The sequence below is a fragment of the Triturus cristatus genome, chromosome 1_2, assembly GCF_964204655.1.
Source record: "Triturus cristatus chromosome 1_2, aTriCri1.1, whole genome shotgun sequence".
NCBI lineage: Eukaryota > Metazoa > Chordata > Amphibia > Caudata > Salamandridae > Triturus > Triturus cristatus.
Window position 1 is genome coordinate 308,837,009 of NC_140580.1, and position 17,173 is coordinate 308,854,181.

Here is a 17,173-nt window from a genome sequence, read left to right on the forward strand (position 1 = left end):
TAGAGCTGCATATCATGCGCCTCGAAACCCCGCATGAGAATGGGAGTGTCAATGTCTGCCAGCAAATACGGGGCTGTTTGCCCTCCCAAGCTAGTCTTATGAGTTGGGATTTGAGCTCCTGAAAGAAGGGATGACCTGGATGATATGGTATATTGATGTATAAATAAAGGAATTTCAACAGCACCACCATCTTCATCAAGGATTTCATCCCCGCCAATGACAATGGCAGTGATATCCATCTGGTGATTGAGTCAGTGATTGCATCTGGTGCATATCTTGCTTCGCCTTTCAGATAATACAGAATCTGGTGGCTCAACACTCGTGAAAGCAGGAGACATTTAACACAACTAACAGCTTTAAAAAAGGGTTTTATTTGACAAAATACAAAGACTCTCTTTTTAGAATAAGGTTTGGGGTTTTATTTTACACAATGCTCTTTAACAGAAAAGGCTTTCCCAGATGCCAAATGCAGACACAGAGATATATATGTTTATATGCAAGCAATAATAACACACTTGATAAATGCAACAGTTAAATGCATGAATAATAGTGATGAATAAACAAGCAGCAAATAAAATGAGATAAAATTTAAGCAGATATAATCGGACGTCCTGCAAGAGATCAGAAAGATATATACACACTAGATACATCAAATGATTACTTTGGATGTGCACCTCACTCAGTCACACATCAAAACTCAAACACCTCAAATGATCAAAGCCACTGGCCACACGTCACAATGGCAATAATCAAAGCTCAAACACCTCAAATGACCACAACCACTGAAACCACGCATCACAATGGCACTAGTCAGAAACAAATCACCTCACCCGATCGTGCACTCGACATCCTTGCCAATTCTCGCTGGGGGGCCCGCTCACAGCTGGCTTGGACTCTCGACTGGGACTCAAGTTCTGTTTTTCTTACAGCAGTACATCTACTCTGTAAATGAGCACCAAACTCTACTGTCAACAAACACCAGCTTCATAGTCTCAAAACTCGCACTAGAAGGTTTGGGAAAACGTCCCCCGCACCAGAGGAATCCTACCGGGACTGGCCAGCTTCCAAGCAAGCATTCCATGGCAGGAAGGAGTTCCCACGTTCCCTCTACAATCTCGCATGTTTGCAGCCTTTATCTTGACGAAGCTCATGAAAGCCTTCCAGGGTACATTAAACAATCTCTCACAAAAACAATACTTGAACGTGATTAACCCAAATAACTGTGCACGCAGATAAAGCTCAAGCCAGGCAGAGTCAGAATTCAGGATGATATGAGGCCATGTCAAAGCCAATAGCAAGAACTTCATAATACTTTCAATGTACAACACAATGCACATTTGTGCACCACTGCTTATAGCATCACATGCTTCATCTCTCAATGTACAACACAGAGCATATTTGTGCACCACTGCTCATAACACTGCACTTCGAGACCAAAAATTACATTCCACATCTCTCTACCTCTCATGCTTTCAAATACACATCCCACATGTTCTGCTCTTGGCAAGGCTGCTCTACTCCGTGACAGCTCCCACTGAAAGACTGCAAGATTACAAGAAATAAACTTGTAAGAGAAACAAGGCATATGTTGGACGTTGTGCATTCAGGCTAGGGTAAAATAACACGCCAAATTCAAATAAAATAATGGTAGTCAAAGGTCATCACAGGGTGTCACACCACAAGAGTGCCTCTAGTACTACAGTACAGTACCATAATTTGCTTTCAGCGTCTCTTTTCTATCCCTGAGAATCTTCACTCCTAGATACTTTATCTCCGAATCACACCATGTCAGCGAGAAACTGGTGCTATTGCAGGAGTAGATGGAGTTAAAGGAAATATCTGGGATTTGCTCCGGTTAATGTATTCCCGAAATGTCTCCAAATCTGATGAATTCTCTGAGAATGGGATTAAGGGTGATTCTTGGCTCACACAGGTAGAGAGTAATATCATCCATGTAGAGCGAGACTAGGATATGTCTCGTGGGAAATGGTATGCCACATTCTCTGTGATGCTGCCGTAGCTTAGCTGGCAAGGGTTCAATAGCAAGGGCAAACAACAGGGGAGACAGCGGGTACCACTGGCGAGTGCCGCTGGAGATGTGGAGAGGGTCAGACTGTAGCCCATTCACCTGTATCACTGCATTGGGTTGATTATAGAGTCGAGCTATCAGATTCAGGTATGGAACAAAAGATCTAACAGTGGCTGCAGACTTCTAGCTGTGTGATTTAAACAGAATCATTAGCATATAAAAGAGCTGAGAGCAATCAGCCCCAACTCTTGGGACATCTATGTCCAGTACAAGGACTGCTTTCTCTGTTCGGTTAATTTACATAATAAAAAGAAAGGGGGCCGAGATGCAACCTTGCCGGACCCCTTTTCTAACAGCAAAGTGCTTAGTGCATTTGCTGTTGCTGCCATAATGGACTGAAGCCATCAACCCACAATGAAGATCCCTAAGACAGCTAACCAAAGTCATATCCACCCCCATAGACCCCAGCTTCGCCCAGAGCTTCTCCCTGTTAACAAAATCAAATGCACAGCTGAGGGCCATGAAGGGTAGATGAAGGGGACCCCTTTTCACCAGCACATATTTCTTAATTGGGAGATGAAGATTAATGTTCTGCTCCACAGTACCACTCCTAGAGCGAAACCCGCATTGAATATCAGATAATAAATTATGCTGCTCAAGCCACTGAGTTAACTGTTTCATTATGACTCTTCCCAGGGCTTTAAGTAGGCCGGGTCTCACCGGTGCTGAGCACTGGCAGTTTTTTAAAGGAGGCCTCGAAACGGGTCTCTATCGGGCTCTATTTAGAGCCCTGGCACAGGCGGTCCTGCAGTGACTGCAGGCACATCGATGAGCGCTGCTCACACTGCTCACTTCTCACTAGTGGAGAAGTTACGGCATGACGTCATGCCAGGTGAGCGTTGTAGGGGAAGGGAAATCCTTTAAAGAGAATAATTTTCTCTCTGGGTTTCCCTTCTCTTTTTGAAACTCAGGAACAGCAACATTGTCATGGTGTCACCAGGGCTTTAAGTGGAATCTTTTTCTATATTATATACAAGCCATAGTTGCTGCTTATTTATCTTATGCAACTAACAACCATTGTCAAAGCCAATAGTCCTGACTTCTTGTAGGTATGATGTTACTTGTGTCATACATCTGGGTGCAATGACAGAAACAGCAAAATACAAGTAGGGCGGCATGCTATGCTAAGTACAGATTTTTAGCTTACATGTTTTTAACCCACACCCTTAATTACATTGGACACACCCCTTTGAGAGACCTCCTCAGTTTTTAATCCCACTTAAATCCCTGACTCTTCCAATGATCTTTACATTCATGTCAATTAAGGAAAGGGGCCTATAACAGGAAGGGTTATTCCTATTCCGCATCTTGAACACCGGTATAATAATGGAATGACACCACGACTCTGGGAGGGAACAACTGATAGCAGAATTAATATATAGGGTAAGAAGAGGGGCCCAGAGATCCACACAGAACCTAAATATATCTCCTGGAACCCCATTTGCCCCAGGATCCTTGCCCACTGGCAGAGACACATTTGGATCCCTGATTTCCTCCCATTGCAAGGTCATTTTAGCACTCTGTACTGGGGAAAACGAGGAATAAGATGGACCAATGCAACTGGGTCAACCACCCTATCCTCCTTAAAAAAGTGGCGCTGACTACCTTCCAGAACTAGCTGCTGTCCTTTGATGTACTGGCCAAGAGAAGGCCCTCCAACAGCTCTTTCTTTAATTCCTTCCTATTTTTTACTGCGGCTTTATAAATTGCCCTATATTCTCTTACCTTCCCCCTGTCCCGGGGCTTTTTAAAAAACAGCTTAGCCAGAAGTGCCTTATGCACACTGGTACAATATGGCCTTAGAGCCCACCATAGCGTGCTTTACCAGACATTAAAGGCCCAAGCTGAATGCAACACCCTTTATCAAGTGAGTGGGCCTTCTTTAAAGGCCGGAAGAGCCCACTTCAGAAGGCTCTAAGGATATTAGAACAATCCGCCACTAGTGGGCATAATTTTCTAATTTGTAAAAGAAAATCCTCATGGAGCCTGAGGGGGTTGAAATCCCCTCAAGCTCTGTGAGGCCTTTGTTAGACATTGCACTGTTGATGCTCTGGGCTCCTGCCGGCCATTAGAAGCCTGGAGCATTCCACTGTTTTCAATAGAGCACTCAACATTCCAATGTTCTAATTATTATCGAACCAGCGACAAGGTGCCAAAGAGCCCAACCTTGCTGATCTTGAAAGGACAGGATTAATGTAGGAACCTATCTATTCATATGCTAGTATGACACTATGACAGGACGCCACTACATTCAAGCAGGTCATAAATTCTAAAACGCAATATGTGACTAACTTAGGGAGAAATACCTCAGGGATAAGTTTGCACCACTTCAGTCTACGTCCTGAACAGTTGTCTTAACCTGAGTTTTAAGGTGATGAAAAGATCCAGTCTGCCCAGTTTCCCAGTGGAAACCGGCAACAAGTGGATTATGGTAGCTGGATATATTCCAGTCCACTGAGAAAGGCTGGAGAGAAGAAAACAAAACCGTTGACATATAGATATGATCAATATGGGATCCATTACCAGAACCCTTAAAAGTAGGGCTGATATTAACTGCAAGCAAGCTCCCTAAACTCATGAGCTTCACCAAATTATATTAAACAGACAACAACATTATTTCCCCCTGGGGGGTATGCTTAAAAGGAACTTGGTCCTGATGGTTACCTTCAACAGGACCCTCCACCCTCATATGAATAATAGCCACTACAGGGGTGTACATTAAAATCCCCTATGATCAACACAAAAAAAGGAGTGCAAAAAAGTGCTGAGTGAAACCATCACATCCTCAGATGCCCCCCATGTATTGCGTTATAGACATTTAGACACACAATTCTAGTGTTCTTAACCCCTTCTATGCTCATGACGGGACGGTTTTGTCATGAGCCACGGTGAGCGTGTGCACACGACAGAATGTTCTGTCATGGCACCCACCCATGGGGGATGCCCATCTCTACCCCCTAACAAGGATGGAAGCGTAAGAGTTTCCCCTGCCACCCCCACCCCCCTTCTGCAATCCTATGACAGCAGTGAGCACAGTGCACACCAACGTCATCACTAGGAGCTGGATGTGCTGGAACCCATATCCTTCCAGGCGTCTGGTGAAGCAGGTAGTTGTTTTCTGCTCTGGGGGGGGGGGGCTTTCTCTGTGCATCAAGGCATCGGGGAGAGGGAAGAGTTTTTCCTTTCTCCCGATCTCTCTTTGCTGAGCATTCCTGCTGCACGATCGTGAAGCAGAAATGCCTCCACTAAGCAACAGGGTAAATGGAAGTGACCCCATGGGCAACGGTCACTTCAAAGAGAGTAATTTTATGTTAGCCATTTTCTACCCCCCGGGGAGGCAGAAAACCCCACTAGATTCAGGGATCGGCCCCTTTTGAAGGACCAAGTGCCATGGGGGTGGGGGTTAAAACCCATTAGAACCAGGGTATTTTTGTAAATGGAAGTGATCCCTTGGGCAAGGGTCGTTTCCAAATGGGGGCATTTTTGGATCAGCTGTTTTCTGCCCTCGCCCGGGACAGATCGGGCTGATTGTGATGCCCTGGACAAGGATCATCCCTCAATTTTTTTTATACTTGTCGGCCCTATTTGAAGGCCCATCTGGCAGATTGGCCAAATGGGTAGTGATATAGAGTGTTATAATGTTAGTTGTTTTATTTCTTGTGAATTGCAATTGTAATGTTTTATTTCTCCTTTTTATACTAGTTCAAGGCTTTTGATCTTTTGACTGATGTTCCAAGTTGCGGTTTTGTCACTGGTGGTTCTGCAGTTTGTGTAGGTGCATGTGTTTGGTAGGAAAACAGTTTTTGTACTATTTACTCTAAATGAGCTTCATTTCCCTGCATGAATGTATTTTTGTAAATGGTGTAATAATAGCAGTATGTTTAGCGTCTGTTTTTTTGAGTGTGAAAATCTTTTTGCATTTGTGCTCGTTGTGTATTTTTTTGTCTTGTGAGTAATTTGTTTTATTTTTTCTTTCTAGTGGGATATCATTGTTTTTTGCTGTGTCTCTGCAGAGTAGGTGCTGGTGAGTGTAACTGTCTCTGGCAAGTGAGTGATATAGTTTTTGAGTATATAGATCTATGTGATAATAAAGTCACACGTTGTTTATTACTTATTTTGCACAGTGTTGGTTGTTGTTGACTTGTTTGTGAAGTCTCCTTTCTTTGTAAGAACTATGGCTAGCTGCAGGATTACTGCTCAGCAGGTTGTTGGTATGCCTTTTGAGTCTTCCTCTGACCATGGTTCAGACACTAAGGGGCAGATTTACAAGAAATTGACGCATCTGTGAAAATGTGTGACTTTCCCTGCACTACACTGGGAAACCCTTGCGCCACAACGGATGCGCCGTATTTACAATACGGTGCACCATGGCGCAAGGATTGAGAGATGCGTCAGAAATTCTGATGGATCTGTTGATGTAAAAGTCATGCATTGCTGGAGTTGTGTCGCAAGCACGATGCAACTCCAGCAATGCAGGGGGATGCCTATCCTCATTGTGCTGCGTCACTCTTACGCCTGCTTCAAGCAGGCGTAAGAATTTGACGCAGAGCCATCCTAGAAGTGGAGCAGTGAAATCTCGTAGATTTCACTGCGTCACTTCTACAAGGCTTTTTTACAGGGGAACGCCCACCCTGCATACATTATACCGGACGCAGGTATCATGTGACGCAGGGCTTTACAACGTGACGCAGCTCCCTAGATGCATCACTTTATAAATGGGCCGCATTTTTATGCTACTGCAAAGTGACGCAACGGAAGAGCAAAAATGACGCAAGGGGCTTGTAAATCTGCCCCTAACTCTGTATCTGGGACAGAGGAGGGAGTGGAAGATTCTGGCAGGGAATTTTTTGTCCATGAGGAATCATCGGATGATAAAGCCACTCTTAGTGCAGATGAAGTGCCTGTTTTAGAGGAGGACATTGATGTGCTGATAGTGCAGCAAGAGGTATCTGGACTGCAGCCTGGGGCGGCAAGGCTTCCCATTGGAAGAGCTGACCTCTGGGTTGCCCCAGGTATGGTGCGGCTGGCATTGCTGACAGGGTGTAGAGTGGATACTGAAAACCTTTTCTCTATACATTTCTTTCAGTTGTTTATGGACGATGAAGTTTTGCTGAACAGTATTTGAGGAACAACAGTGGCCCAAATCTAGAGATACCCGGTACCCTCCCACAAATTTGATGGGCTTGATAAGGAAGCCATCAATGTCTTCATATTGGTCTACTAGTCCCTTGATGGCAACGGCTATATTTCATGATTCATGATCGGTATTTTCTTCTGCTTCAGGTGCTGCATTTTGTTGATAATGGTTTGCCATTACCATGAGATCACCCTGATTGTGACTGTCTTTTTAAGATTTGGCCTGTCATTGATCACTTTGTAGATGGATTTTCTGAGATATATGCTCCAGGGAAAGAAAAAGCTGTGGATGAGTCTTTGGTCTTATTCAAGGGCCGCTTGGTTTTTAGGCAGTACATTCCTAGCAAGAGAGCATGCTATGGAATTACTATGTATATGCTGTGTGACAGTAGGTCTCGATATGTCACCAATTTCAGGGTGTACACTGGTAGGGATTCCAGGATTGACCTCCCTCATTGTCAGTCCACTTTCGGAGTGAGTGAGAAAATTGTGTGGGAACTTGGTAGAGGACTTTTTAACAAAGGTCACCATTTATATGTAGATAACTTCTATGCTCGTGTGCAGTTGTTCAGGGAATTGGCTAAAGTGGACACTGTTGCTTGCGGGACAATCGGCTCTAACCGTAAAAGTTTCCTAAAATTAATTGCTTGTCAAAAGCTTGAGCGGGGGCAGTGCAGTGCATTGCATAGTGAGGAACTTCTAGCTGTGAAGTTTGCAGACAGGAAAGATGTTTACATGCTGACTACCATCCATGATGAAAGCACTTCACCTGTGACTCTTTGGGGTCAGGTTGCTGAAGTGTGCAAACCTATGTGCATTTTATACTATAATAGGCACATGGGGGGTGTTGATAGAGTAGATCAGAGGTTGAAACATTACACTGCTCTTCACAAGGCTAACATTTGGTATAAGAAGTTGGCTATCCATCTTTTCCACTTGGCAACCTTTAATACTTTTGTTGTATTTAAGGATTGTCCTCCTGAGTCAACGTTGACTTTTGTTAAGTTTCAGGAGTCTGTGATAGGCAGCCTTGTTGTAGTGTAACATTCAAGTGCTCCTAGTGTTGGAGTGGTGGAGGATGTGGCTAGATTGAAAGATCGCCACTTTCCTGATCACATTCCTCCCACGCCCACAAAAGACTTTCCCAGTAAGAGATGAAGAGTCTGTTGGCAAAGAGGTACGCGGAAGGAGACTCGTATGTACTGCCCCAAGTACTCTTCTAACCCTATGCTGTGTGTGCCTGCTTGTTACAGAATGTACCACATGCAAAATAATTTTGGGAGCATCAATCAGTGGTAAAGTGAACTGCTTGGTCTGTATTGTTTTATATTTTTTGTTCAGTTTCAAGGTTGGCATTAGTGCGATGTATTTAGTTTCATCTTTTGTGTTATCAGATTTCTATCTACTTACAATTTGTTTGTGTATTCCTTTTTGTATTAAAAAAAACAAAATGTGATGGGGGCATGTATGGGCTGACGCTTGGCTGGCGGTGTGCGTGGACTGGTGCTTGGCTGGCGGTGTGTGTGGACTGGCGCATGGCTGGCAGTCAGTGTGGACTGGCACTTGCTGGCAGTGAGTGTGGACTGGCGCTTGGCTGGAGGTGTGTGAGTAGTGACTTGCTGCTGGTCCCGACACACATTGGTAGCCAAACGCCAGTCCACACAATCCATCAGCCGGCGTGGTTGCTGTGCCAGGCATGTGGGCATGTAAAAGTGATGGGCCCTTAAATGGCACTGTCTGTTGATGTGAGAGTTATGTGCTGGGCCAGAGGCTGGCGGTGTGAATGGTTTTTGTGTGTGTCACAAGTATGAAAGATGTATGAATGGCCTGTAAAGAGTTTGGTGCCTTGTCTTAGTTTTGCAGCTCAGACGCTGTGAGTCACTGCTTCAGTTCCTTGTCCTGTCAATTATTAACAGTGCATTTTATTTTTGGGAAATCTCTTGTTAATAAACTTTTGTGTATTGAACAATCACTCACACTTGTGCCAAATCCAACCAGTATGTGTGTGTACTTGAGGAATAGATGGTTGTGCAGTAATATTTGTCTTTTCTGCTGTCTTTCTCTGACAGGGTGTACATTGTCCCTTTTTGTGAATGTTGTAATTTGTTGGTTCCGCGGCTGGCGGTGTGAATGGTCTTGTGTGTATTATGTGGGAAAGGTGTGTGAATGGCCTGTAAAGCTGTTGGGGCCTGCCCTTGACCCGACTTTACAGCTCATGAGCTGTGTGTCACTGGTTCAGATTTTTTTATTTTCAATTATTAACAGTGTATTTCACTTTTGTGAAATCTCTTGTTAATAGAATTTGATATACTGAACCATCACTCACCCTCGTGCCAAATCCAACCAGTATGTGTGTGTGTGCTTGAGGAATAGATGTCTTTTCTGCCTTTCTCTGCCAAGGTGTACATTTCCCCCAGGAAAAATCTACCAACTCTAGATATTTTCATGAGCTAAACACAAAGGGGAGTAAACAGTGATATCTCTCTAATGGATGCCAACACGTTATCTTACCCACAATGTCCTGCAAACCTCAAAATATGACTAAAGTCACATTTTCTTTGCATTACTGTGGCAAAATGTTCACGCTTCAGAAAGAAACCACAAATTTCATACCACCCAGAATTTCCCCTAATCTCCTGATAAAAATGGTACCTCACTTGTGTGGGTGAGTCAAGGACCTGCGGGAGGGGAGGGCCCAAAATGTATTGTGGAGACATCAAAATTATCTATCATAAACCAACCTGGTTTTGCAAGTGAGTCACCTGCATTTTTCGGCCCGGGCTCAGCGGCCATCTAGGGAAAGCTACCTAACCCAGAAATTTCTGAAAACTAGAAAGCCAGGGGAGTCCAGGGAGGTAGGACTTGCGTGGATCCCTCAACACTTTGTTACCCAGAATCCCCTGGAAATTTCAAATGTAGCTGGAAAATCTCAATTTTCACACATTACTGTGTGGAAAAGTTGTGGGATCACCGGGCTGACACACATTTGCTACCACCCAGCGTTCCCCTAGGTCTCTAGATAAAAATGGTACCTCACTTGTGTGGGTGGGCTGAGTACCTGCGTCAGGAAAGGGCCCAAAAAATATTGTGGAGACATCAAATTACCTATCGCAAAATGTCCTGGTTTTGCAAGGGGGTCACCTGTGTTTTTAGGTCTCGCTAGCGTAGGCTGCGCAAATGCGCAGTCTCGCTGGCGAGATTGAACGTTTTGGGGATTTTTCAGTAAAGGGCTTTCCCATTGGCCGGCGTCACCGTTTATGCTAAACGGTGGCCAGCCATTGGGAAAGAGCTGTTGGTGACGTTTTGGCTCTGCTTTTTCTTATCTTTATGGGGCCAAACACATGGCCCCATAAAGATAAGAAACCTTTTAGCAGGCGAGGCCGTCCAAGTGGGACAGCAGAAAAAGGCAAACGAAAACGTCATGGCGAGCGCTTGGTCTATGCTTGCCAGGGCGAGGTCAGGCCATTCTATCCACATCAGCAACGGACTCCACTAGAGTGAATAAAAAAATCTAACTGTTATTCGATTCTGGATTAAGCGCTATACAAACAAACAAAAACTCCCCTCAAGCCTTGTTTCCAATTAACTTTTTTGCTCACCTCGAGCATATCTGGAAGGAACGCCTTTATACGCTTGGGAAAGTATAACATTGATAACTCTATCCAACTGCCCCATTCATAAAATGATCGCACATGACAGATGGGCTTCTGGAGTTTCTACCGTTGTCTGCAGCGGCAATGCCAGGTGCTGTACACCGTGTTACCCCCGCATCTGCCCAATGTCCTGATGGGTCCACCCCGTGCCGAAGGTCAATTGGTACATTTCGCCAACCTGCTCCTTTTCCAGATTGCGCACTGACGCCCCTCTTGGTTGGTGCACGTTGGGTAATCCATTTCACCTGCCACATCTCCGGGGCGAACCACCTATGGCCATGACAGACGTACCCCACAAACCACCCTTTCTACTCGCCTGCCTCGTTTTCACCGCCCCCTCACACACACACACACCGTACTCCATTTTACGTGCCCACCCCACGTGTTACTTAGGGACACTGATATCCACCATGACAGTGGTAATTGGCCCAAGCGTGTCAGCCGCGTCATGACGTAGCAGCCTCCGCCATGCTGGATGGGATAATTCACACAGGTTCGCACTTCTTGGCTACTTATCTGCTCCACCATAGGGATGTGCGCCACACACAACCCTTTAGAAGGTGTAAGGAGGGGAGGGGGTAACTCACCTCGTGTTCCCCTCATGAATAAGGTAAAACACCGACATGAAAGGTATACAATCCTGATAAGACAGCTGAGTTAAGCACTGGATGTGGAAATATGCGTGCAACGGTAGGACACAGCTCCAAATTCTTGTAAAGCCGACTCGAACTTTCAACCTTCAGAGGACGATAAAAAGAGTTCTTGTGTAATGAATAATGGCGCTTGTTTTTTAGTTTTACAGTGCTGTGAAACGGTGGGAATGCGTGATAACAAGCAGTGTGTGCATTTTGTTTATAGTTTATATATAGCGCAAACTTGGCCCAAAGGCTTTTTACGAGCACAAAATTACATTACACAAAGTCAGATTTTACTGATATAATTTCAGGCACGGGGAGATTAAGTGTTTGGCCAAGGAATCACAGGATGGTTGAGTCGACGCCAGGATTGGACACTGATTCCGCAAGTTTCAATGACGGCAAATCAGGCCGGTGAGCCACATCTCATCCCTTGGTTTTATTACCATCGCAATTGAACGCTTGCCCTAAGCTCAGGGTGCCCCTATATCTGAACATAATGGTCCCTTCCAAGACCAGGATATTGTGATCCCTCGTTCTCATTCACCGCTGTCACTAAATACAGGCCAGACTGCCCCGAGCGGCTGCTTCCAAAGAGAACCAATGACCAGCCCGGGCTCTGACTGTCAACACCGCCACTATCCCTGTGAAAGAGGAAGCTCTGGGATGGTCGTGTGTTCGATGGGCTCAAGTGACGGCTGTCTGAGGACAGTCTCCCACACTCACCCACACGGAGACGCTACCGGAGCCCAGGGGTGAGAAGAGGCGCGGACCGGCGGCTCCAGACACCATGGCACCTCCAGCCAGATAGCGTCAGCAGCAGGCAGTAATTACAGCTTCTGCCGTGTTTGTGCGTGTGGAGGAGGGAGAGGGCTGGAAAGAAAGGTCTACACGCACCACCAGTAAATAAATCCACCCTCCAGGCCGGAGAGCAGTCACTCTCAAGCAACACATGTGTGGTGATGTCATGTACTTGGAAATTTGTCAGAACTCTCCTATGTCATTCAGAGTGTTGGATGTACTCATGTTCTGTATGTTCTAGGATTGGCAGTTTCTACCTTTGCCATGGTTATACCAGGGGCGGCTCTCTGTATCACTGAATAAACTACATCTCCAGCTTATCTGACCCATCAAGTATCATTTCATTGGCGACAGGCGATAGGATGCGAGTCTTCTGTGACTCCACTACGGATCTACATTGATGCGAGTTTACTCAATTCACCTAAGTAGCGCATCTATCTATTGACTCTCTTCTCCTTACTGTGTAATCCCTCAAGCCAAGTGTGAGTATTTTTTTTTTTAAACTTATCAAGGCACACGCACACCTCGGAAATCTACACAGAGAGCCGTGCCCTTTTTATCATCTACGAACTGCTTTTATCGTTGGCTGGGCTATATTTATTTCTTTTATACGCTGGCACTGAGTTAAGAAGACTCTATTTAGTCATATTCTCACTATTAACATATTGGGGGCCTAACTGAAACGTATGCTCGCGCTACATCGCGCGCCTTACCCCGAGCTACGCCACGCGCAAAAACATCTTCTCCATGTCTCACCGGCTCATGGAACCATAGTTGAGCAGCTCCATATCACGTACGTGCCTCAGCGAGTCTTCTTCCTCCTTTATGATGTGCTGCACTGTCTCCATCAAGACGCATCATCACGTGGTTACCTTGTGGAACGCAGCGTTCACACGAAGAAGCGTCTCTGAGGCCTCGTCATTTGAATAAGTGAAACTGCGCTGACACACTCAGCTTTCGTGTGTCAGTTTCAATTCCGCTACAAATCTCATTGGTCTGCAGACACACTCAGCATATACGAACAATTTAAGGTAAACTCTGAGGTAAACTCTGCCATCAAGTTCGTCTTACCGCTGACACGCTCAGCCTTTGCGTGTCAACTTCACTTTGCACCTAATTTTGCCGCTGACACGCTCAGCTATCTTGCGTGTCAATATTTTTGCATTTCTCACATTTAACTTCGCTGGCACACACAGCATTGTTCATGAGTACATCCAACACTCTGAATGACATAGGAGAGTTCTGACAAATCTCCAAGTACATGACATCACCACAACATGCCAACAGTTTCGAAGTGGAAAGTGCGAGATTTAAAAAAAATATCCAGGAGAATGTATTTATTTTCCCCATTTACTTGTATTGAAGTGGAGGCAATTTTACGCAGGAGACAGACAACTGAAAGTCACTTTTGGCTTGAAAAAATCGCAACCCTCTCACCTAAATCGTGTCTGTTGACACGTATGTAGGCCTGGGCGTAGTTCGCGAAGTGGCACTTCGTGAAGCTACCCAAAGTGAAGTTCGCACTACGCGAGCTAAGCGTAGCACTTCGCGAACTGCGTAGTATCTTGTTCGCACTGTGCCAGATGTCGTTTTCAATGATTGCACAGTGCGGACAAGCAACCGGCACTGTGCAATCATTGAAAATGGCATCTTTTCTGCTGCTCGAGTAGATTTTTACTCGAGCTTCAGCTTTCTCAACGCGAACTGGTAGTTTCTCATCACGAGCGGTCGCGAGCATACGCGACCACTCGCAATGAGAAACCTGACCTCCTCGCGTTGGGAATCTCGCCGGGAGGTTTATTTTCCATGCTCGCGATCGGCAACTTGAAGTTGCTGATCGAGAACAAGGAAACAGTCTCGCCGGGATGTCATTTTTCTTGCTCGCGGTCGCCAACTTGACGTTGAGGACCGCGAGCAAGCAAAAAATGACCGCAGCACTACGCAACACTACCCTACGCGTGTTCGCACTGTGCTACGTGCAGTTCGCGTAGTGCGAAGTAGCGTGAACTTCGCAAACTACGTGAGCGTAGCGTAGTGCTTTGCCCAGGCTTACACGTATGCCTAGCACTGTTTGGAATCAAGGCTCTGTTCTGCTGTGCGTCATGAATTCTATAGCTTGCTGCAGTACCCTGGACCAGCAGTACTCCAGGCTCGGTTCGTAGCACCCCTCAGTACCCAGGTCTTCGGTGCTCCTGCCCCCCCCCCCCTTTAAGTCTTTGGTCGATAGCTCTGTAGTATTCATGGGCCTGGAGGATTCTCATGCTCTGCTATGCTCCAGACCCTCTCTAGCCTTGAAATGCCCCGTCCCTGGGGTATTTCTGGCCCCTCACTAACCAGGGTCAGTGGTACCCCAGCCCCATTGACTCCTCAATATCTAGGCTTGGCTGTTCTCCTAGGCATCCCCAGGTCCCGCCAGCTCCCTGTCCCTGCGGTACTCCATCACCCTGTGCTACTCACCCATACTCCAGACCTCTTTTGCTACTCACCCGCCTTTCTGTACTTTAGTCCCCCTCCCTTCCATCATGCCCTCATCCAAGCTCTGCGGTACTACAGGTCCTGCGAACAGGACCGGCTTTAGCGCTGGTGGCGCCCTGTGCGACAATGTCTGTTGGCGCCCCCACCCCCAATGACCACCTCTGCCACAGATTCCTTCTCTAGCACCCTTTAACAGTACCTCTCAAGTCTCCATTACCACTGTCTCTCAAATTCATTTAGTTTTATAGCACCACTCATACCAGTGTAAGGTGTCAGAGCACTTTACACCACACACACATTGCAGAGAGACAATCATATGTGTGTAAATCAGTGTATAGGAAATGTTACTTCAGACAGGACTACAAGGTTTTAGAGTAGGAGTGGCATGCCATCGATACTGGAAGGCAATATAGTTAAAGTTCCTATTTAGGAAAGGCACATATTCAGAATTTAAAATGCAATATCATTGTTAAGGGTTCTCTTTCATAATAAGAATTGTTTTCTACCCAAATGAACCCTGTTCACAAGTTTAGGATAATGAAAAACTGGGCAAAAAAACATATAGCTCTAACATATACCTTGCAGTTTGCATGCAGCTGTAGGGTGACAGTTAATAGCTCAATGTTCTATATTAGGATTTTGACTTATAAACGACCAGTAACAAAAGGAGCTCTCTGACAGAAGCAGTAACCCACTGACCTATTTACATTATATGCACTTTGTTATGTGCATGATACACTTTCTTAGCAGCAGGAATTTTAACCCTCAGCGCTACTTTAGGATGAGTCAAAATTTCCACTAGACAAACCTCCGGTCTCTTTCCAAGAAAACGATTAATCACGGGACTTCTCTTGACATAAGGAGGCAGCAGGTGCTTTAAAAACGATGATAAACATTTTCAAAAATGACGCCCCCACCCCAAGTCAACGCCCGGTGCGGTCGCACCGATCGCACCGCCCTGCCTGTGAAAGCTGTAACCTACTCTTGATTGATGTACTCTCTCCCTCTATTCTTACAACATCCCATTGGTACTCCATTCTCTGTGGTCTGACTTACATTGATCACTTCCTGCTTCCCAGCCTAGGGTGACCAGATTTTGAGAAGAAAAAACGGGCAGGCCAGACATAAAAGTAGGACTAAAGTCTTAAGCCTCATTTATGATTGGCCTGTCCCGATTTTTGCATGGAGGGGCAGTGCAGGCCTGTTTAATATATATAGCCACATATTTACAAGCTATGCTTACATAACATTAGCTATGGCATCACCTTTTGCCCCGAGCCCCCCTGCCATCTTCCCCACTGTGTCTCCCCTCTGTTGCAGCATGCATTCAGCCGATCTCCTCCTGCGCTGCCTGAAACAGACAAATTACTAAACGAGCGCACACCTTTTTCTTCTCCTTTACAGGTTGACTTGACCTTTTCTCAAAAATCGGGACATACGTTTAAAATTAAAAAAAGCGTGGGGACAGCACTCAGAAAACCAGGACTGGCCGGAGAGTCTGGTCACCCTATCCCCCTCAAAAGCCCTACACATCTACCCTAGAACTGTGTGAGGCCACAAAATCGTAATTGGAATCAGTTCTCCAGTACCCAGACCGTCACCCAATGGGTCATTCCACTCATTGAGAAACAAATGGACCTAAACATCCTAGGGTATGGCAGCGGTTGTATCCCCTGCAATCCCTCTTTTCTACACAAACTTAACTATGATACCAAGAAGTGCCTTAACTGGGTCCAGGAGCCTTTCTCCTTGCATACCCCTGATGCTACAAGTTCAAAATGCTATCCCCAAGCCAAGTGCTACTGACCCTGAATGTAATAGATTGGTTAGGGTCCCTGGACCTCCAGGACGCCTATTTCCATCGTCCAATTCTTCCCACCCATAGACATTGCCCAAGGTTCACAGTTGAGTCAGAGCCTACATGGTGCTACCATTTGATTGGCAACCACTTCCTCTGTCTTCATGAAAGTGCTGGTGGTTGTGATGGCTTCACTGCGAAGGTCAGGACTCCATGTATTTCTATACTGAGATGACTGGCTGGTGCATGCAGAGTCCCTGATGTTGGTGAAGGAACACTTCTAGCAGACAATAAACATCTTTCATGACTGGAGTTTTACCATTAACTGCTAAAAATCTCTCCTCTCTCCTACACAGAAGCACACAACACACATTAAGGCATTTCCTGCTGATCAGAGGATGTTGATATTCTGGAGATGATTCAGAGGTTTCTGACTTAGGCTCAAATGTCATTTCAGTATGTACGTCTGCCTGGCTTCATGACCTTTAGCTTACTTTTGGTGGCACATGCCAGATGGCAGAGGAGGCCCTTCAGAGGTGCCCGAGGTCACTGTGGCTCAAGTGTCAGAGGGGTCAAGTGCAAATCT